Raw genomic sequence first — 23,485 nt, forward strand, 5'->3', positions numbered from 1 at the left:
GCAACATAGGTTGTAGTGGACGGTGTGAAGGGAAGATACATTGGTTGGAAAGGGCTATGGTGGTACCAGGAGGTTCCATATGCGGCTCCCTCACTCGTGCAAAAATCCTTGGAGGGGGTGTTCTATGTTAACCGAGCAGAGTAGAATGAGCATCATCAGTTGCAAGGTATGGTGGAAACACTGAAGCAGGAAAAGCATTGCAGGAGACAAAGCAGGAGCAGTCGGATGACGAGCGCCACTCAACGAAAGGCAAACCGCAAAGCCAAGCCTGAGCATCTAGCCATGCTAGTAAGTGACTAGGTGTTATCACTCAGGTTGTCCCTTTTGACTCCTAAAGGGATACAGCCGAGGTAACCACAAACCAACTTTGGACTGCAGGCCCTAGCCTACCTACAGTCAGAGAGGGCTCTCTCTTTATGATTTAGCTTTGTTGAAAAGGGATGATTTTAGGCTAGATATGATGCACAGGGGTTTTGATTGAGCTTTGGTGGGAAAGCTGACACTTTCAAGTAAAGAGGAAGAGTATAGTCTGAATCTTTCAAGCCATTGGGCGTGGAGTCAAGGAGGGGAACTGCCGGTGCGTTTCCTTAATAACAGTGAGGGAACATGGAGCAAGATAGCTGAGGCTGAAGCAATATTCAGGTTTAAGGGATGAACTGAATGCTAAAGAAAGAGAGGCAATTAAGAATCTCTCCAACAAATAGCAGAGAAAATAACAGGGCGCTACCTAGGGGCAGTTAAGAATCCCTAGATAATTGGCCAACATAGGTGAATTGGGATAAACATGAGCCGGAAGGAATTCAATGTTCATAACCAATTCTTTTAGAGGAAAACATCAAAAAAACAGCAGAGATTGAGCATAGAGAGTATTTAAACTAATTCTAGGCTATTCCTTTTTTCCTGCTATTTAGATAATGGCAAACACATAAACAGAGATAAGAGGCACTTATTGCTTCAGGCCGCAGCGTAGGAATTCCATCTTCAACTCTTCCAAACATTCATCAACAACAGACAGTTCGCTCTCCAAGCTTTAAGCAATCTTTGATTACAGAAAAATTCAAGTATACACAACGAGTCTTTAGTGAAAATTCTCAATTAACCAACCCTTAAAACTATACAGAGGGTGGTATATATAGGGCAAAAACTCTCTGTAGAGTTCCTTTATTACATCTTGACCTAATTAGGTCATACAAAATGACTACTTAACCTAATCCTATCCAGAACTAAGTGAAAAAAATATCTCGGGCCGTGCTCAGGGCCGCTGTATCAAAACTGAATAAATGATGCTGTCCTTGGTGGCTTGCTGCAGTGTTTTCTACAATAAATGAGTATGGGTTTCTGCTTTCTTGCTCTCCTTGGTGCTTTGAATGGCTTGATGGTGATTTGAAGGCAAGGATGGGCTGATGCTTATTGATTTGACTTTCTGGGGGCTTCATCAATGTTCAGGTGCCTCGAGCCCCTAAAAAATCTTGACTGATACTCTCTGACGTCTTTTCTTCCACTTATACACTCTGACAAAATCTGGACTGTCGATCTGATGTGTTGCAGGTCTAATCACTAGTAAATGGCCATTGTTCGGCCTCTGTATCATCAGGAATGATCTTCTGCTCGTTTTGGTATGCTCTGTGAAGAAAATAGATCATTTTTGCGCCTTTTTGGGCTTCCTCGGGCCGCATGGTGAGAAGATTCCTTAAAGATTCCCTGAAGATTCTCCATTTCGGCCTAGAAAATCCTGCGATCATCAAAAATTGCCTCAGAGTTGGATTCCGGGGCTCCGAAGTGTGACTTTTGCGCCTCTGTGCCCAAAAAAAGTGTTGATGACGTCAACATGACGTGAGCATTGTACGGCGGGTGACGTCAGCATGACATCAGCAGGGCAACGTGGCGTGATGATGTCAGCATGACGTCATCACTTACGGACGATGATGTGGCAGGTACGGTGGCGGGGACACGTGGTAGTGATGTGGCAGGAGGCCACGCAGGTAGGTGACTCATCGGCTGACTGGACAAGGGGTGATGTAAGCAGGGACTGTGCAGGGGGTGACGTGGGGTATGACGTCACAGGGAGGTAAGCGGTTTTGTGGCGCACCGCTTATGGGCAAAGGTGGTTTCGGGGAAGGGGGTTCCACCACGCCCCAGAGCCTGACACGTGGTGGGAGTACGGCGGCAAAACCGCCAAACTCCCGGACGTTAAAGCCCGGGCATGTCGGGGATGGGGATGCCCGCCAGCCGTTGATCTGTGGGGCGGGCGATCCAATGGTTGGCGGCGATCGCGAGGCAACAGCGGGTTAGCGGGTGGGAATATTCGCAAGAATATTCCAAATTTGATATGCGCGGCGGATGGGTTTTAGACTTAGGTTTAGTGGGTTATGGGGTTTAATAAAGGGCACATTAATGTATTTACAGCCAAACTTAGGGATATGAGTGAAATATGGGTTTTTGACATGCGGGGTTGATATATTATGCACGGAACGAGGGAAAAAGGTGCAAAAAATGGGTTTTTTGAAGGTTCTTAGGGGTTTTTGGTTTAGGGAAGAGGTTATTATTCTGACCAGATGTCAGAGTAATCCCTGGACACGGATGGGCTAAAAACAGTCCCAGATGGACTGTGATTTCCCTGACTTAGTAAAAATATGGCTATATTGCCAGGGAGGGGATATTTACATAGGGGAGTTTTATATACATGATTTAAAATAGGGAACGGGGAAAATTGTTAGGGAGTTATGTAATAAAGTTAATAGTTAATATGGAGATGAAAAGAAGGCGCTAAGGTGTGAGACCTCAGGCTTTGCTGGGGAAAAGAAGGCTCACAAACACTGAGTGAGCAATCCTTGAGTGAAGCAGATCTTCACCATGGCACATGTCATGGAAATGATGAAACTGAGAGGCTCAAGCAGATCTTGACCTCTTGGGGGATGTTAGTAAGTGACTTTGGGGTGATGAGAAGAGGGGAGAGGTTAGTCCAGCTTGAGTACCTCCAACTGAAAAACTGCCTCAAACCGAAAAATGGATTGCTTATCAAAATTGGAACACAACAGTGGCACTTAGACTAGCACACTCTTATGGACACTTCTTTGGCCAACTGTAGCAAATATGGAGCATTGCAACATGCATAGTACGACATATTTGGCATGTAAAACTGTCGATCATGAAAGATGATTAACCTGCTGCAGCAGGAGGCTAACAGTGGCTCCACTTGGGGATGGCTTTTCCTTGTGAAAAGCCAAGAACAATAGGTCAGACTGCCTTGTATTCAATTGTTGTTGTGTTATGCAAATTTCCCTTGGCTGGCTGCCTTATTGGTCCTACCTACCTACCTACCCTAATGAGTACTTACTTTGCTGTTAGGTGAAGTGAAATAGCCAATGCAACCACTTAAGCAATAATAACATGAGTGGGCTTTGCTGCTTGTGCTTGCTGGTGAGACCAACTGAGATTTTGCAATTTGTTATGGCTTTGTCAATCTTTGAGAAGATCAGGAAGCTACTGACCTCCTTTGCAGTGTTTAAATACTGTAAAAAACTTTCCTGCAACATATATATACAATTTCTAGGCTGAATTAAAGAACTGTACAACGGTTGAGGATCGCTACCATGCCTTGGAGTCGGGAGATCATCAACAACTCGATACTGAGCCTTGCATCCTGTTAATGGCGAAGAGCACTGATCTCTTTCATCATTCTGCCTGCCAGTGGATAGGTCATTCAGAACTCGCAGAGGTGCTTGTAATTTATTACAATCTGGCTCGAATAGGACTTGACTGATCTGTGCAGGCTGCTGGTCTTATTCTTCTTTGAACAACTTATATGGCTGGAAACAAAGAGGCAGGGGATCCACTTGGATCATTTGGTCATATGCTACTGCTTCTGTGTCCTCCTCAATCTGATATTCAATGGCTCTTTGGGGCTGCAAAACTAGAGGCAATACCTTTGGAACAATATCTTGATTAACCTCCAGACGGTCAATAGCAACATGCGGTGACACCTGATCATATACAACATGATAGTTATCCTTGATAAATTGAAAAGATTCAAAACCAAAGGGTAAAGTTCCTTCACTGAAATCAACACACTCTGCGTTTTCTTCCTTTTATTCATAGCTGAGATGGGCATGCTGATCATTGGGTTCAGGTTGTTGAACCTGAACACTGCTTCCTACCAAAATAGGATCTGATTCCTCTGCAAGGCTGATTTGGTCGTTAGGCTCATAATCATCATCATACAGATCATATTTGGGAAGACAGTTGAAAGAAGAGAAGCTATTATATTCAAACAGTATATCAGGAGATGGCTCCATCATGTATGACTGGATGAATATGTCATCTGTTTTGTGGCAGGTTTGTTCGTGAATTTCACTACTTTCCTGTTGCGAAACAGATATGTTCTGGTGCTCTGAACATTCCACTTTCATTGTGATCAGCTGCATCATTTCCTCTATCTTTTGTAACACGCTATGAAATCTTTCTTCTTGCTCTGCTTTGCGCTGTTCTTCCCTCCTTCTTAGATTTGCCTCCACGTCCACAGCTATGTCCTGCATCTGTTTCAAAGTGGATGGGCATCTTTCTCTCAAACAGAATTCCATCTCTGTATCAAATGCTCTAGGATATTGCAATAGAGCTAGATCAAGGGGAGGTCTTATATTTAAAGGCATGGACTGATAAACTTGATTGAATCTGTCTGAAAACTGCTGAACAGATTCATCTGGATGCCTTTCTAAATGATAGTATTCTTCGATGAGCACGAAGAGATTACCTTTGATCATCCATCTATCAAGGAAAATCTTGGCACACTGCTGAAACTTAGAGATGCTCGCCTCAGGCAACGCTTTAAACCAAGTCCTAGCTTCGCTTTGCAAAGAAAGGGCAAATAGTCTAAGACTGACATCTTCATCTTCCACTTCAAATGTATTAAGATAATCTTCAAAAGCCTGGATATGTTTCTGGGCAGTAATACCATTTTCTCCATCAAATCTAGGGAGATATTCAGGATGATTTGTCGGTAGAGGAGCAAGCACAGGAGGCAAAATGAGCGGCTTATATCTTTCAGGAACTTTACGAGGCACGGGGGTATGTACAGGAACTAGAAGACTGGGCTCTATTTTTGGTTCCTCCTTGGCTGTATGATGATCTTCAACATAATTTGAAAGCTACTGCTCTGACGTGCAAGGAGGCTTTTCAACAACCTTTTCCAAAGGAAAAACACAGAAATCTGACATAAAATCGTTTTTAATGTACAATATGCACAACAAAATCTGGTGTAAGAGAAAGAACATGATTTGTTGGATGATAGTCCAAGTCAAGAGCCTGATCTGCTTATATAATTCCTTCGGGTTCATTTCTCCAGTGGAGTCTTTATTATGAGGATGATGTGGAGTCGCCAGGTGGATGAATCAACCTTGAAGTGCCTGATCTCTGTCCACCGTCACAGATCATAGCCGAACATGAAAAGCCATGAAGAAAAGGAACACTTTCTCTAGAAAACGAGGTGAACTAGTCAAAATTGAGGATTTACACTAATAAACACATGATTCAGTCCCCAGCGGAGTCACCGTTATGTTATCACTCAGGTTGTCCCTTTTGACTCCTAAAGGGATACAGCCGAGGTAACCACAAACCAACTTTGGACTGCAGGCCCTAGCCTACCTGCAGTCAGAGAGGGCGCTCTCTTTATGATTTAGCTTCGTTGAAAAGGGATGATTTTAGGCTAGATATGATGCACAGGGGTTTTGATTGAGCTTTGGTGGGAAAACTGACACTTTCAGGTAAAGAGGCAGAGTATAGTCTGAATCTTTCAAGCCATTGGGCGTGGAGTCGAGGAGGGGAACTGTTGGTGCATTTCCTTAATAACAGTGAGGGAACATAGAGCAAGATAGCTGAGGCTGAAGCAATCTTTAGGTTTAAGGGATGAACTGAATGCTAAAGAAAGAGAGGCAGTTAAGAATCTCTCCAATAGATTAGCAGAGAAAATAACAGGGCGCTACCTAGGGGCAGTTAAGAATCTCTCAAACAGATTAGCAGAGAAAATAACAGGGCGCTACCTAGGGGCAGTTAAGAATCCCTAGATAATTGGCCAACACAGGTGAATTGGAGTAAACCTGAGCCGGAAGGAATTCAATGTTCATAACCAATTCTTTTAGAGGAAAACATCAAAAAACAGCAGAGATTGAGCATAGATAGTATTTAAACTAATTCTAGGCTATTCCTTTTTCCTGCTATTTAGATAATGGCAAACACATAAACAAAGATAAGAGGCACTTATTGCTTCAGTCCGCAGCGCAGGAATTCCATCTTCAACTCTTCCAAACATTCATCAACAACAGACAGTTCACTGTCCAAGCTTAAAGCAAGCTTTGATTACAAAAAAATTCAGGTATACACAACGAGTCTCTAATGAAAATTCTCAATTAACCAACCCTTAAAACTATACAGAGGGTGGTATATATAGGGCAAAAACTCTCTACAGAGTTCCTTTATTACAGCTTGACCTAATTAGGTCATAAAAAATGACTAATTAACCTAATCCTATCCAAAAATAAATGCAAAAAATATCTCGGGCCGTGCTCAGGGCCGCTGTATCAAAATTGAATAAATGATGCTGTCCTTGGTGGCTTGCTGCAGTGTTTTCTGCAATAAATGAGTATGGGTTTATGCTTTCTTGCTATCCTTGGTGCTTTGAATGCCTTGATGGTGATTTGAAGGCAAGGATGTGCTGATGCTTATTGATTTGACTTTCTGGGGGCTTCATCAATGTTCAGGTGCCTCGAGCCCCTAAAAAATCTTGACTGATACTCTCTGGCATCTTTTCTTCCACTGATACTCTCTGACGAAATCTGGACTACCGATCTGATGTGCTGCAGGTCTAATCACCAGTAAATGGCCGTTGTTTGGCCTTTGTATCATCTGGAATGATCTTCTGCTGCTTTTGGTATGCTCCGTGAAGAAAACGGATCATTTTTGCGCCTTTTCGGGCTTCCTGGGGCTGCATGGTGAGAAGATTCCTTAAAGATTACCTGATGCTTCTCCATTTCGGCCGAGAAAATCCTGCGATGAGCGATTTGCGCTAGGGATTCCGGGGCTCCGAAGTGCGACTTTTGCGCCTCTGCGCCCAAAAAAAGTGCTGATGACGTCAGCATGACGTGAGCATTGTACGGCAGGTGACATCAGCATGAAGTCAGCAGGGTGACGTGGCGGGATGACGTCAGCATGACGTCATCATGTACAGACGATGACGTGGCAGGTACGGTGGCGGGGACACGTGGTAGTGATGTGGCAGGAGGCCACGCAGACGGGTGACTGATCGGGTGACTGGACAAGGGGTGACGTAAGCAGGGACTGTGCAGGGGGTGATGTGGGGTATGACGTCACAGGGCAGTAAGCGGTTTTGTGGCGCACCGCTTATGGGAAAAGGTGGTTTCGGGGAAGGGGGCTCCGCCACGCCCCAGAGCCTGACGCGTGGCGGGAGTACGGTGGCAAAACCACCGAACTCCCGGACGTTAAAGCCCGGGCGCGTCGGGGATGGGGATGCCCGCCAGCCGTTGATCTGTGGGGCGGGCGATCCAACGGTTGGCAGTGATCGCGAGGCAATGGCGGGTTAGTGGGTGGGAATATTCGTAGGAATATTCCAAATTTGATACACGCGACGGATGGGTTTTAGACTTAGGTTTAGTGGGTTATGGGGTTTAATAAAGGGTGCATTAATGTATTTACAGCCGAACTTAGGGATATGAGTGAAATATGGGTTTTTGACATGCGGGATTGATATATTATGCACAGAACGAGGGAAAAAGGTGCAAAAAATGGGTTTTTTGAAGGTTCTTTGGGGTTTTTGGTTTAGGGAAGAGGTTATTATTCTGATCAGATGTCAGAGTAATCCCTGGACATGGATGGGCGAAAAACAGTCCCAGATGGACTGTGATTTCCCTAACTTAGTAAAAATATGGCTATATTGCCAGGGAGGGGATATTTACATAGGGGAGTTTTATATACATGATTTAAAATAGTGAACGGGGAAAATTGTTAGGGAGTTATGTAATAAAGTTAATAGTTAATATGGAGATGAAAAGAAGGCGCTAAGGTGTGAGAACTTAGGCTTTGCTAGGGAAAATAAGGCTCACAAACACTGAGTGAGCGATCCTTGAGTGAAGCAGATCTTCACCATGGCACATGTCATGGAAATGATGAAACTGAGAGGCTCAAGCAGATCTTGACCTCTTGGGGGATGTTAGTAAGTGACTTTGGGGTGATGAGAAGAGGGGAGAGGTTAGTCCAGCCTGAGTACCTCCAACTGAAAAACTGCCTCAAATCTAAAAATGGATTGCTTATGAAAATTGGAACACAGCAGTGGCACTTAGACTAGCACACTCTTATGGACACTTCTTTGGCCAACTGTAGCAAATATGGAGCATTGCAGCATGCATAGTACGACATATTTGGCATGTAAAACTATCGATCATGAAAGATGATTAACCTGCTGCAGCAGGAGGCTAACACTAGGGACGAGTCACGATGATTGTGTTGGGGGACTGTTGGGTAGTGCAAGCCCCGTGGAACCAGTATGGAGTGCAAAGCCCAGAATTTTGGATGATATTAGGATAAAAATATCTGCAGAAAGCATGGAGCGCGAACTATAGTAGGTTGAGTCAAAGGGTAGTCCACCCAAAAATAATGAAAAGAAATAGTAAATAGAGTCAGCCCGCAGAGGGATCGCGGGCGCCAAGGGAGAGTATAAATAGGGCGTGGCTCTATGAGGGAAAGGTAGTTCTTTGGAAAAGATAGAATTTAATGGTTTCTGAAAGGCAATAACTAGAAAGCATCTATAAGTCCGAGTCAAGGGAGTAGGGTAGAAGGTAGAGGCTCTGCAACTATTTGCGCAGAGGCCTGGTAAGTCTGCACCTATGTGCGTGGACCCCTGCAGCTGAACGGATAGTGTGGATCTAGATGTATTGGTGAAAATTGATAATAAATATAAGTTTCTTCTGAATTCTGTGCTAATTGCGACTTCACTGTTTTATGATAAATGAAATATTGTGATTTCTGCATTTGCTATGATTGAATACATGTGAACTGGGTTAATCTTGATGCACAAAGTAACCAAAAGTAATAAATGTTTTCTTAAAGACTGCTTTTACTATATCAAAGTAGTAATAAGTGACTTAATCTGTAATAAGAACGATTAGGATATTCTGATCTAATCGGATCTGGCGCAGCGAGAGGCTGTAGAATAGTGTGGGAGCCCCAACCCACATACAGGACAGCGCCAGGGTGCAGAAACCTGGTTCCAACGCCCTCCCCTGCTACCTCAGGTGAGACCTCAGTCTGCGCTTCACGGTCTGTTGCCGAAAGAGCTGGTAGCTACGGGATATGTTTAGATAAACAATTCTTCTGAACCTGGGTTAAGCCCAAATAAGCCAACACCATATATAGTTATTGAAGAATGGTCACCACCTTTCCCTAGATTAATAAAGGTCAGTTGAATTTATAAACCCATAATTATCAATTCCATGCTAATTTAGAGTCCTCATTGAACCAATATTTTCACCATCAAAATGAATCTCCAAGTTTGAAATATTGAAATCCCAAATTGTAGAATACCTGCTTCTAGAGTGCATCTCTATAACTCAAAAAGAAATATTGATTAGTGCTTAAATGCCCTATTTCCAGTAACAACTATATTCCATTAATAAACTTTGAATACCTAGTTCCTTAGTGAATTAGAGGCCTGATTACAAATTCTTCACCATCAAATTGTATCATAAAAGCTTCCAATTCAGAAGTTCTCAAACACAACAAAGAGAATATTCACGTTAAAATTTAAAATATGTACAATTTTCCACACCTTCCAAATGTAATTTCAAGCTCAATATGGTCCAATTCTCAATGGTAAGGTGCCCTTTATCAAGGATCCTTTATGAGTAATCAAGAACGATGTCATATTATGAGAATCTTTGAACAATTTATCTATTTCCTGTGAACTGTAGCCATGAAACTCTTCCACTGCAGCAAAATGATCAAGTATCCTATCAGAATGCTGCATTGAATCTTTCATACTAGCTTATGACTTGTTTTTCATGGTCCAAATCCAAGAGGAAAAAAATAAGTTACAACACATCCAAAAGTGTCATGCCCATAAGAGTTGAGAACAATGGTAAATGCCACAACTAGTGGCCATCTAAGGAAATATGCAACATTATTGTTGCTTCCCTTCTTGTACTTAATGTTCATATGAAATTGTTGCAAGTATGAGGATAATTTTTTATGGTTGTTATTTTGAAGCTTCCCTTGTGTCTGTATAAACTGAAGAGGTCAATGTTTTATGTTAATGATCATCTCCTTCCACAGAATGTAACGTTTCCACTCTCGATAACCTTGCATGATGGAATACATCTCTTTATCGTAGGTGGGGTATTTTTGAATTGTATGAGAGAGTGTATCAATGTGATAGGCCATAGCATTCCTTTGCAGGGTGAGAAATGCACCAATGGCGTAGTCAGAGGCATCTGTCTCAATTTGGAATGGTTTTTTTTGGTATAGAAATGTGAGTACTGGTTGAGAGAAAAGGTGGTGCTTCATCTCAATGAACACCTTCTATTGGGACTCAGACTAGAAAAAATATATATCACTTTTCCCTTAGTAAGTTAGCTCAAAAGCCAAGTGATGTGCGAGAATCCCATCACAAACTTTCAATAGAAATTGGCAAGGGAAAAAGAGGTGCAAAGCTAATCTTGAATGACTTGGCCAATATTAGCTAGAAACACATGCACACCTTGCTCATCATTGATGTAACCTACATATTGGACCTGGTTCATGCCAAATATGTGTTTCTCTACGTTGGCACATAGTTTGTCTTGCCCTAAGGTTTGAAGGGTCATCCGAATATGTTGGAAGTGGTCTTCCCAAATATTGTAGAAGATGAGGATTTCATCTAGATACAAAACCATAAACAAGTTAGTGAAGGGCCACCAGGTGTCACCCAACAACTTCATAAACATTACAGGAGAATTTTCCAACCCAAAGGGCATGAACAATTGCTCAAAAAGATCCCCCTTGGATTGAAGGAGGTATTCCATATGTCTATGAGTTCTATCAAAATGTGGTCATAGTCAAAATTTAAATCAATCTTCTCAAAGTACTTGTACCCTTTGAACTAGTCAAGAAGGTCATCAATCTGTGGGATTGGGTATGTGTTCGTAACAATGAGTTTACTCAGTGCCCGATAGTCAATGTAGAGTCTCTAGCTCCTATCCTTCTTCTGTATGAGCATAATTGGGCTCCCATAAGGTGAGGAACTTCATCGGATGTGCCATTTTTATCGCAAATCCTAGATCTTCTTCTTTATTTCTTTTTTCCCCAGAAGAGGGCAGTGGTATATCAACTCATTAGGTGGAGGTTCTCTTGGAATTATATTGATTGAATGGTTTAACGGGCATTATGAAGGTACCCTTGTGGGTGTTGAGAGGATGTACCTATATTATTCCATGACATTATCCACCTGATTATGCTGCATGGAAGATCCATTCCCGAGGACCATGGATGTGGCCACAATATTCCACTTACTAGGAGAGTGAATCATAAAGAAAAAAATCTTGGTCTAGGATATGATATACTACATTTCTTGGTAGATATAAAGAAATGGTGGTAGATGACGCTACCTATGGTATCCTATATAGATTACTACCCAAATTAATAATAACAATGTGAAGCTTGGACTCATACACAACATGATTCCTCCACAAGTGTGGTTATCCTAATAGTGCATCAAAAACTTCAAGGGGATCAACATCACACATCATCTCATCCATGAAGTGCTTGTTGTCATAGGGAAGGTGGAACTATTGGCTGACGCCGAGAAATTTCCCTTGGTGGAGCCATATAGCAGTGTATGGTTGTGGGTGTGGTGTTTTTAGTAGGCCTAACTGCTTCACAACCTTAGTTAAGATGATGGTCTTTTGACTTTTTTTGTCGATAATGAACTGCAACGGTGAACCCTTCACCCACATTTGTTAGTGGAAGAGACATTCACCCTCCTGTGGATCTTCGGACTTAATATTCTTGACCTTGGTGGTGGTAAGGATGACACTAGGTTCTGCACCAAATTATCTACTTCCCCTTATCATTCCACTTGTTGGTTTTTTTTTCCTATAGTCGGAACAAGCATCTAACTCTGATGCTTTTATTTAGGCCATCAGTAACTTCTTACAAGGACACTCATTTTTGCTATAGGTGGGACTCTTGTGGAATTCATCCCACTTTCTAGAGCCTTCATGACCTTCATGGAATTATTATTTACTTGTGGCCTCGATGGGTTTTCTTGGGTCGCTCCATCTTGGATTTTTCTTCTTTTTTTCGGTTTGGAGGTGCCTTTTCCTTAATTTGGATTCACACATCCAAAATATCACTTGTTCTATTTAAAGTTTTTCTCAATGCTCACAACATATCTATATGTTATTCAAGGTGAGGATCCTTCGAAAAACTCCATTTCTTCTTGGATGTATTTGTATAGACAACCATGTTAATTAATTATTAGATGTTTCTCAAAATTATTGATATCCAACTTCATGTGTAGAGTATGGAAAATATTTGTTAACCCCATCACATCTTGGTCCCCTCCCTCCCAAAGTGAGGTCCACTTTATGTACTTACCTTTATATCTTCAGACATGGTAATATTATTAGTTATGACATCTCGGAAATAATTCCAAGAGGGTGCAGCTAAAAATAGTGAGGGGTTCTCCTCATCCCTCTACTCATAGTAATTTTCCCACTAGTCCTTGACATGGGGTGTAACTTTGAGAAGTGAAAAAGTAATATTTTCCCTATTGGCAAAATTATGGATGAAAAAATATCCTTCCAACATATTTAATTGTTGGATGAATATGCTTTGCTTGTTGATACTCATAGAAGGCTCTAATAAAAATTATCCATAATTCGTTCATTTGTAACTTAAGGGATTCTTTGAGAAACATTTTTAAGGGTATCTTTCTCTTTTGTCTTTATTCTATACTTCCATGGGAGGTTTTTGGCATTCGTGAGGCCAGTCTTGTAAGGGTACAACCAGTTCAAGCCCCAATTCATTATAACATGACATCATTGAGGACATGCACAAAAAAATAAAGAAAGAGAAGGTTTTTATGATACCAATGATCCAAATTTATTATGGAAAGAAATAAAATACATATTCAAATCCACACATAGAGATACACTGAAATATAACTTTAGTTAATAAAAATCAACTGCTAAAAATTGTTTACAAATGTAAGAAAAATAAACTTGTTGAGTTGGTGGTAGCTTATCTCTGAGAAGAGATGTAATGATTAAATGTATTCTAAATTATATTACAATTAGGCTCAAAGGCCTTTGTATTATTGAGAAACAATGGAAAACCCCAAACATCCAGAAACATAACCCTAGGAGATGAAGAACCAAAATTTGTTGTGCCCCAATGAGATTAGTTGGAACAACAACTTCCAAGGGACATAATTTTGGTGCATGATATCCATTTGGCATCAATGGTACCTTGTTAGAAATTTCCATGTAAGGAAAAAAATAATTTAATTCAAGACCTTCCCCTACTAGTCGTGGGCTTGATGCGTTTTCAAAAAAATGTTGTTTAGGGCCTCAAAATGGCTCCGGAAGTTCAAGTCCTGAAAAAATTCCAAAAATAGAAACTTGTGCTAGAATTAAAGAAACTAAAGGGAAAAAATTTTGGCGGTCCATGTGGAATAAGAGGGTGGCCATCAATTTTCGCCTAGATGATATTGACATAATCATATAATTTAATTGGATGAAAACAATGGAGACATTCATTCTAAACATGAGAAAGGAAATTTCAACAATCCCTTGTTAGGGATGGAGGATAACATTATAGGATTTCATAGTGGATTCATACATAAAATATATTTTATTATACAATATAAACCATAAAAACATGCTACAGTCCAAGATATAGTGGAATCACAATAAATGGTGAAATTTAAATCTTTGAAGAAAACCTATCACAATAAAAATCAAGAAACTTGAAGTATATTACATAAGCAAGATAAAAAAAAAATCATTTTTTTAATAATATATAAAATATTTAAGATAACAAATTAACATTATAAAAATGTTTACAAAATATATATTGGAGACATAATAAAAAAATATCAACCAACATGATGTAATTTATTATTTGACAGATCATAGTAAATCTATACTAACATAAATTAGTAAGTTGAAGAGAGCAACGAAGTAACAAAAATATTAAAACACAAATAATTGTATTGGCATTGACACAATCAATTTGGGAAAACCTAACATAATTATCAATGAAGTTGTATCAATGGAAAAGTCTCAAAAATTTGATATTAAAAAGGATTCCACCATAATAAAAATGATCAAAACTAAAAGCTAAGTTTCATTTCTAATGAAATTTTATTAGTAAAATATCTTGAAAAAAATAAGTTAAAAAAAATAATGATAAAGAAATTTCCATGGATTTAGCGAAGGTTGGCATGCCACTAATCACAATTGATGAAGTCATGTGTCAAATAAAGGATGTAGTTACACTAATAAATACAAAAGTATAAGATATCATAATAATGGCTCATGTAAATCACAACAATATTAAAACATATATTAATAAAGATTAGCTTCTTATGGTACCATATTGGTACCCAAAACATAGAAATCATAGTACCCTAGAATGAGCATGCTAACAGTCCAATGTGTATAAATAGATTCAATGGTGTTCTTGTTAGGATATTACGACACATAGGAAATAGTTAAGTATAACTTGGTCTAGTATAGAGTTAGGTAAAGTGTGTTTCTTTACTTTGTACTTTTGTAACTTACAATCCAATGGTCAGGGTATGTTCTAGACATGAAGTGATCTGACAGTTCATTCTCTCCTCGGTATTAATAACACTTGATTTGTGGTTTAACACATGACTGGTCCATGATCTCTATTTAAAGAGAATGGAGGGTCATTTGTAAGGTGATTGTTCATGAGATAAGCTTATGTAAATTTTCTTTCTTTTACATTAATAAATTTCTTGAAGTGGCCAGGTTAGCTTAGGCCGTCGACTATTTCCCTCTTTGAGTGTTTTAACCACGTCAAGAATATTGGAGTATTGATCTGTGATCTATTTGTGAGAAACATACTTTGGTGTTCTATCTGAGGAACTTACCCTGTAATTATTACAGGGTATCAGAGCTATTTGAGGGCTACATCCATTGGTGACCCAAATCTGAAGCCAATACAATGGCATATGACTGTCATTTCCCAGATCTATAGTTTCTAACCAATTTTGGGCTAAGAGAACTGATCTATTGCATTAGGAGCATCTTTTCCGGTGAGTAACTCCTTTCATTTCACGTGAAAACGTTTTCGGTAGCCCTAGCTATGTCATTTTTAAGATCTGGAGGTATAGAGTCCTTATTTCCAGTTATAATTATTTATCTCTCTATTTATTTCGGTTTATAGTCCTTTATAATTTTTTTATTACTCCATATATACCATTCATTTTTGTGTATCATCCTTTCCCCATGACTTTGTGTGATCGGAGAAAACCAGAAATAGAAAGAAAGGATTTTTTCTCATTCATATTCTCTTTTCCACTGTGCCTTAGTGTGATCTCTGAAAATAAGAAACATTGAGGAAAATATTTAGTTTCCAGCCAAATTTAACTTTAAGTTGAAAGGCTTGGATTTCTTTTTCATGTTCATTTCTGGTTGTGAGTTTTTTTTTGTTTTGTAGTCAAAATGAGGTTTCTCAAGCAAGCACACACTCGAAAGTTTCACTGAGTAAAAAAAAAAAAACTTTCTCCTTTCAAAAAATTAATAACCTTTTAAACTAGCTCACTTGGTCCAAAGTTACTTTATGAGAATATAGGTCTTGGGTTCAAGTCTTTCCTTTTGTTGAGTTACTTTTTCAAAAATCACATGTAACTTATGTTTTAAAGTTACTTTATGTAAAAGTGTTCTCACCCATTATAAAAAGTGAGTCACTTACAATTCTGAAACCACTCTATTTTATTTAAGTTATAGTTTAGTGGGTAGCTCATAAATTACCATTGTAAAAGTGACTTTCACTTATTTACAAAAGTGGGTCAAATAGAGTAGCTTTTTTTTAAAGTGAACTAATTAGATTAATTTTGGAAAGGTTGGGGGGAGGGGGGGGCGGATTTTATTTTAAATATAACATTATCTTTCACTTCTGAATATTCATGTACTTTGCCAGCGTCTTTAAGAACTTTTATTCAAAAATTCATAACTTATTCATCGAGAAGCCATTTTTAGAGCCGTTTTTTTCAAATTGGCCTAATTGTTCGAGGTCTTTCCATTGGAACATTGATTTTAGCATATTCGGCTTCAATTTCTATTAAAATGGAACTTCCATGGCTAGTTATTCTTGAGAGAACCAACTACTTCTAATGATTATCCTACATTGTGGATTTACTTAGAAGTAAAGGTCTTTATAGAATAGCCTCAAGCCAAGAATCTAAACAATAAGATGAAGACAAGGCATCCAAATGGGAAAATAGGCAAGATCAAGCACATGGGTTGATAGTGATGTCTATTTCTCCAGATATTAGATTCCATATCACAGAAATTGATACCCTTAATGAAGTAATGAAACAAATCAATAAATTTTTTAGAATTGAAAATGAAATTAGAGCCCATCATATCGAAAATGAGTTTCTTACGCTGGACCCTAATAAATTTTCTTCCATTGAATATTTTTTGTCCAAGTTCAAGACCCTTAGACTTCTCTTGGTAGGCATGAAGGCCAAGAAAGAATATGGTAGCCTTATCTATTCCATCCTTAGTAAGTTAGGACCAATCTACTCTGTGCTTGTTTCCACCTTCCATTCTACTATAGAAGCCTTTATTTCTCAAGGACAAGCCTACAAGTCCCCCTCTTTTGATGCCTTTTGTGATTATTTAATAATATAAAAAGAAAAACTGTTACATTTAGTCTTCTTAATACTGTAAACTCTTCTAAGAAAGCCTTAGCAACTCGGGAGCAACCAAATTCAAATATTCCTAAGAAGAAGAATCCTAAAATGAATGGTCCTAAACCAAACAAGGGTCCTAAGTAATTTCAGTCTCAAAATGAAAAATCAAATCAATAAAATGTTAAGGAAAATAAAAATAAAGGGACGAAGACTAATGGACATTTCAAATTTTGTAATCATGATGACCACTTAGAATCCAAATGCTTTAAGAAGATGGAAGCCTTGGAGCAGAAATGAAGACACATAACATCCATTTCGAGCACTCTTCAATTTCAACTTCATCTTGAGGAATATCACTTTCTGCATGTGGTTGTCAAGCATCTTGGTCTTCTTATGCACTAAATGCATCTACTTCTTCTCATTCTCATGAGTGGCTCATTGATTCTAGAGCTTCTTATCGCATGGCCAAAAACAAAGACATTTTTTCTTCTTTAAATGATTATAACACCAAAAATATATATGTTGGTTATGATAGATCTCTTAGTGTTATAGGGACTCGCTCTAGACAATGATAAATTTAATCATGTATTATGTGTTCCTACCTTATCTTGCAACCTTCTATCTATATATCAGATAACTCATTCAGGTGAAGGTAAAATCATTGAATTTTCACCTCATGACATTGTAATTAAGGACCTAAGAGATCCAAGATGAATTTCAGCTACTGGCATTACTGATGATTCTACAAGGTTGTATAAGTTTAAAAAATTTGGGTCATCAACTCTTCCCTCAGTATTGTTTTCTCATAATGATGAAGTGAGCAAACTTTTCCATGAGTGATTTGGTCACTTAAACTATTGCTCCCTTCAAAATATATGAAAAGAAAATATGGTGACAGGTCTTCCTATGGTATCTTGCAGAGATGGTGTTTTTTCCAGATGTGTACTCAGAAAACATCATCGAGATAGTTTTGAAAAACATGCCTCTTGGTACGGCTCAACCCCTTTACAACTTGTGCATAGTGATTTATGTGGTCCATTTCTAGTTGTTTCATTCTATGGCTAAAAGTACTTCTTAACTTTCATTGATGATTTCTCTAGACGCACTTGGGTATACTTCATAAAACTCAAGAGTGAAGTCTTTAACGTGTTCTTGGCCTTTAAGGACTTTGTTGAGAAACAATCTGGAACAACAAATTCATCAACTTTTGCACTGAGCATGGAATTCAATTGGAACACACTATTCCTTATACTCCACAGCAAAATGGTGTAGCTGAAATCAAGAATCGCACCTTAAAGGAAATGGCTAATTGTATGATTCAATCTATAGACCTTAGTCTTAATTTTTGTGAAGAAGAAATTAACTACCCAAATTACATAGTAAATCACAATCCTACTAAGGTTTTAATAATATCACTCCAAAAGAAGCATGGAGCTCAATTAAACCAGATGTAATTCACTTTCATGTTTTTGGAAGTGAAGCATGGGCCCATATTCTAGATGAGAAGTATACAACCTTAGAACCTAAGAATGAAAAATGTGTTTTACTTGGATATTCTAAAGATGTCAAAGGATATAGAATTCTTCCACCTAAATCCAAAAATGTTATCATTAGAAGAGATGTAAAGTCTGGTGAAAACATATCAGCCTACGAGCCTAGTTTGGTGGATGTTCCACCTCTCTTTATCCCTTCTACTTCTGAAAATGTTTCTTCTTCAGATGAGGACAGTGAGGATGAAAATCCTCCCCCTCCTTCTTAAGATCCTCCTTTATCTCCTCAGCTTCGAAAATGGGTTTGCGCTACTCGGGATGTAGCAGGTGATTCTATAGATCATCTTCACAGATGTTCTCAGTTTGATAGAGCCTCTTCTTTACTAGATCACACTTTAGAGAATTATGATCCTTACACACTTAAAAAAGCTTTAGGCCATCTAGATTGAGACACAACTATGAATTGAGAATATCTTTCATTATTGGCAAATGATAGATGGGAACTTTTTCCTCTTCCAAAGGGATGGAAATTTCGTAGATGCAAATGGGTTTACAGAACTAAGTTTGGAGCATATGGAAAAGTTGATAAACATAAAGCTCCTCTTGTTGGTAATATTTTTGCACAAGTTGAAGTCATTGACTATGCTGAAACCTTCTCCCATCTTTTCGAAATGATCTCTATCCACCTTGTCCTTTCCCTTGCTACCTATTTCAAATGGGAATTCCATTAGATGGATGGTAAATCCGGCTTCTTCATGGGGACTTTCATGAAGAAACCTCTATGGAAAAACCTCCTATATTTATACAAAAATACTCTAGCCTTGTATGTAGTCTTAAGAAATCCCTTTATGGACTCAAGCAAGCCCCTCAGGCGTGGTATCCCAAAATGGATAGCTTTCTTTTAGATACTAGCTTTTGTAGGTGTCATTCTGACAATACTATCTACAACAATAAAGTGGATAAGTCTTTATCATTCTTGTTCTTTATGTTGATGATCTTATCCTTACTAGTAGTTATCCCAACCTTATAAACCATATGAATTCCAACATTAAAAATAAGTTTGAAATGATGGAGTAAGGGCACTTGCATTATTTTCTTGGTCTTCATGTCTTCCAATCCAAAGAAGGTATTTCCCTTTCCTAGTCCAAGTATTCCTATGATCTTATATGCCATGTTGACATGGAAGACTATAATTCATCCCCTTCTCCCTTTCATTTGAGAGCCAAAATCTAGTGTCACTTGTACTTCCCCTGAAGTTGATTCTACCTTATACCATCAACTTTTAGGAAAAATTTTGTGTCTCACCCATACCTATCCTAACAATTCATTTGTTGTTGGCGTTATTGCTCAGTTTAGGCAGAACCCACATGACATTCATTGGAAAGTAGCTAAACGAATAGTTTGATATGTTCAAGGTATAATTCAGTTTGAGATTCATTATAGTGTAGATGCATCTCCTCTATTGTTTGGTTTCACTGAATCCGATTAGGTTGGTGACCCTAATTATCAAAATTCTACTACAAGTTATGTCTTCACTCTTAGTTCTGAACCTATTACATGGGCTTGCAAGAAACAAAGTATCATTTCTCTTTCTTCAGCAGAAGAATAGTATTATGGTGCCATAGAAGCTATTAAGGAAGCCACATGGCTTCATCATATCCTATCAGAGTTTGGCTTTTAGTAGCAATATCCAACTACACTTTGGTGTGATAGTCAAAGTTTCATTCAACTTGCGAAGATCCAGTCCAACATCACCGCACTAAACACATTGAACTACAGATGCACTTCATCAGAAAGCTCATTCATGACCATGTCCTCAAAGTGCAATATTTTTCAACAAATGATCAAGTTGCAGAAATCTTTACAAAGGCTCTCACAGAGGCAAAGTTTACTAAACTTAGATTTATGGTTGGAGTTCAAGAGGTTGTCACTAAGGGGGGATAGGCTTGAATCCCCCCTTCCTTCTTCTAGAGTGTCATATTTGTACATCATTAAATCCTATCCCAAGTTGTTTTTAGGGGGGGATGTTAGGATATTCTGACACATAGGAAATAGCTAAGTATAACTTGGTCTAGTGTAGAGTTAGGTAAAGTGTGCTTCTTTAATTTGTACTTTTGTAACATACAATATGACGATCAAGATATCTTCTAGACATGAAGTGATCTGATGGTTCCTTCTCTCCTCGGTGTTACCAACACTTGATCTATGGCTTAACACTTGACTCATCCATGATCTCTCTTTAAAGACATGGATGGTAATTTCTAAGGTGACCGTTCTTGAGAGAAGCTTATGAAAATTTTGTTTCTTTTACATTAAAAAATTTCTTGAACTGGTCGCGTTGGCTCAGGCTATGGACTGTGTTATCACTCAGGTTTTCCTTGAAGTTGTTGGGAAGAAGAAAGGGGTCCGAGGTAACCACAAACCAACTTTTAGGTATAGAATCTAACCAATCTGTACCCATAGAGGGCTCTCTCTTTAAGTTTTAGCTTTGTTTTGAAAGATATTAGGCTAGTTATAAAAGTTTAGGGGTTTTGATTGTGTTTGGGTGGTGAAATTCAATAGCAGAGGGGTAGAACTGAGTAGTTTAGGCCATTGGGCTAATGGATTCAAAGAAGATGGCTTAACTAGATTTTTTTTCTTAACAAGGGATGGTTTCACAGGGCAAGATAGTTAAACAGGGAACAAATAGAGACTTAAAAAAGATGGAATGGACTAAAAAGGGATGAAGGGCAACTAAGAATCCTTCATCATGTTTTAAGAAAGGGAACTTGGATGATTACCAATAAAGAGCAATTAAGAATTATTTACTAAATAATCAAAGTGAATAAACTAGGAAACAAGAACAATTAAGAATTCACTGTTTATGCCAGTTTAGAGGAAAACATGAAGAACAAAAGCGATTGAAAACAGATTGCACTCAATCACTTTCTAAATTATTCTTTTTCTTTTATCATTCAGATATGAAACATAGTTGATATAATAAACAAGAAAACTTTAAAACATGAGATATAGAAGACTTATTGATCTAGTGTCTGACTCATGAATCCTGTGAAAAGTCATTTGCATCAATTCTTCATCCAGCTAGCCATACAAAATTTTGTCCAATAGCACTTTATTATGAGATAATCAGTATTACAACAATGTCTAAGAATCCACCCTCAATACTCTAATTGAGGGAGTATTTATACAAAAACTTTACAAAAAATATCTCATAAAAAAGTGAGATATATTCTAGGATGACTATGAATAAGTTACAAGAAAAATAGAGACAGATGGTCTCATAGATTGAAGAAAAGGCAAAATGATGTTGCGCGGTTCCTATTCTTGTGAATGTGCTGGAGGCAGGCCCTATGATTTGGCTTGTTGTTGTCTTCTTGTAATTCTGTGCCACCTGCCTTGTTTTCATTGATACTCTTTACCTGCTCTGATACTCTTCGACCTGTTTGATCTCTGTTTATCCATTTTACCATTACTTACTGTAGTAAATAACAAAAATTTACATTTCACCAAGGATAATTTAAGAAATTTCTAACATTTCTTCCCACCATTGTAGTTTTGGTATTCTATTTTTTTGAAGTTTTGTCAGGGTCTCATCAATTTCGGTGTATCTGAAAAGGGTAGGCTGAATTGGAAACAAGTGCTTTATTTCATGCTCGACATAGAATAAGTTCTCTAGACTGTCATAGAGAACTCTGTCTGTAGGCAACACTTTTGATGTTGATGCACTTGTTGATGAAATTGCCTAGTTGCTTACATATTGATTCAATTTCTCCACATAGTCCATATGCCTCATCAATTTGTCATTAATAACTAAAGGACTAGGCAACCCTTTACTCTGAAAAATATCAAATTTCTTCATGAAAGAATTAATTTCTTCCTGCATGTCATGGCATCTTATTTCTAAATTTTGCATCAGAATCCTTTTAGTTAAAAGCCTTTTGACTTCTATAATTGTTCATGTTCTGTCTTGAATGCCCAGTTTTTCAAGCTGGTACTTATTCCTGGTATTCAAAAAATGTATGAGCCTGGTGGCTTCCTCAGGAATATTTCCTATCTTTGCTCTTGTATTTTGAACCTCTTCTCGAGCTACCTTTACTAAATCAATTTTCTCAAAAATAATTTGGATTGATGGCCAAACATCATTTATTGACTGAGTGATGTTGGCCCAAAGAATTTTCCTAATTTCTGTCAAAGGTTTATCAAATGTGAGATCCTTTTCTAATGATTTCACTCTATGTTCTAATCCTTTAATTTCCCTTGTCCTTTCTGCAACATTTATCTTTGAGAGATCATACCTTTGCTCCAAGGTAGCATATTCTTCTTTTACCTTTTGCAGCTCTGTAACATGGAGCTTCACTTCCTCCTTTGATTTTACTAATTCTTCTAGACTAAGACCTGTAATTCCTGCTTGTGCTGTACATGCTATTGTTGTTGCTATTATTGCCTCTGCTGTGACTGTTGGAACATTAGGTGCTATAGCTATTCAAAGGGTGGAAGGGACTGCAGTGGAAACTACTGGAATCACATTAGGAGGCTGAGAGGTCGACTCTCCCTGCTTATCCTTCAACAATTTCTCCAATTCTTGTTCAGTTTCCTTTAGCTACTCATTAAGTTTCAAGACTAAGTCCATAAGCTCTTCTTCAGTTCTTTCTTGTATCACCTCAGCTGTTTGTGGGTATCTTGAAGGTAGAAATTGCAGTTTCTTTCTCAAAGAAGCAATATCTTCATCCTTCTTTTTTATTAAGGCTTCTGCAGTCTTCATATCTTTGGGATCATGGCCCAACCCAGTGATCAATTTTTCTAATGTTTTGATCCTATTGTCTTTAGCCTGTGAAGAGGCTTTCTGCAGCTATGGTTGGGCAGTTGTGTTATTCAAAAAAATTTCCAGCCTTTGGGCCATCATAGCCTTACCAGTCAAGGTGGAATAAATCATCTCTCCAGTTTGTTTGTGCAATTCAATTTGATCCAAAGGATGAATATCCTTTGCCATGACCTCAAAATTGGTTCTAAGATAGTCTGCCACTGATTGAGGCTGTTGCACTTTAGGTTTGAAATAACTCATTAT

The 23,485-nt window shown here is 38.4% G+C and overlaps 1 pseudogene; it reads left to right on the forward strand.

Moving 5' to 3' along the window:
• Positions 1-2,052: 2,052 nt before the first annotated feature.
• Positions 2,053-23,485, forward strand: part of LOC149183302 (phytochrome pseudogene) — a 97,344-nt pseudogene continuing 75,911 nt past the window's right edge.

This window comes from Pinus tabuliformis, chromosome 3_2 (genome assembly GCF_031772625.1).
Source record: "Pinus tabuliformis cultivar Carrire ecotype Pingquan chromosome 3_2, CPIR1, whole genome shotgun sequence".
Classification (NCBI taxonomy): Eukaryota; Viridiplantae; Streptophyta; class Pinopsida; order Pinales; family Pinaceae; genus Pinus; species Pinus tabuliformis.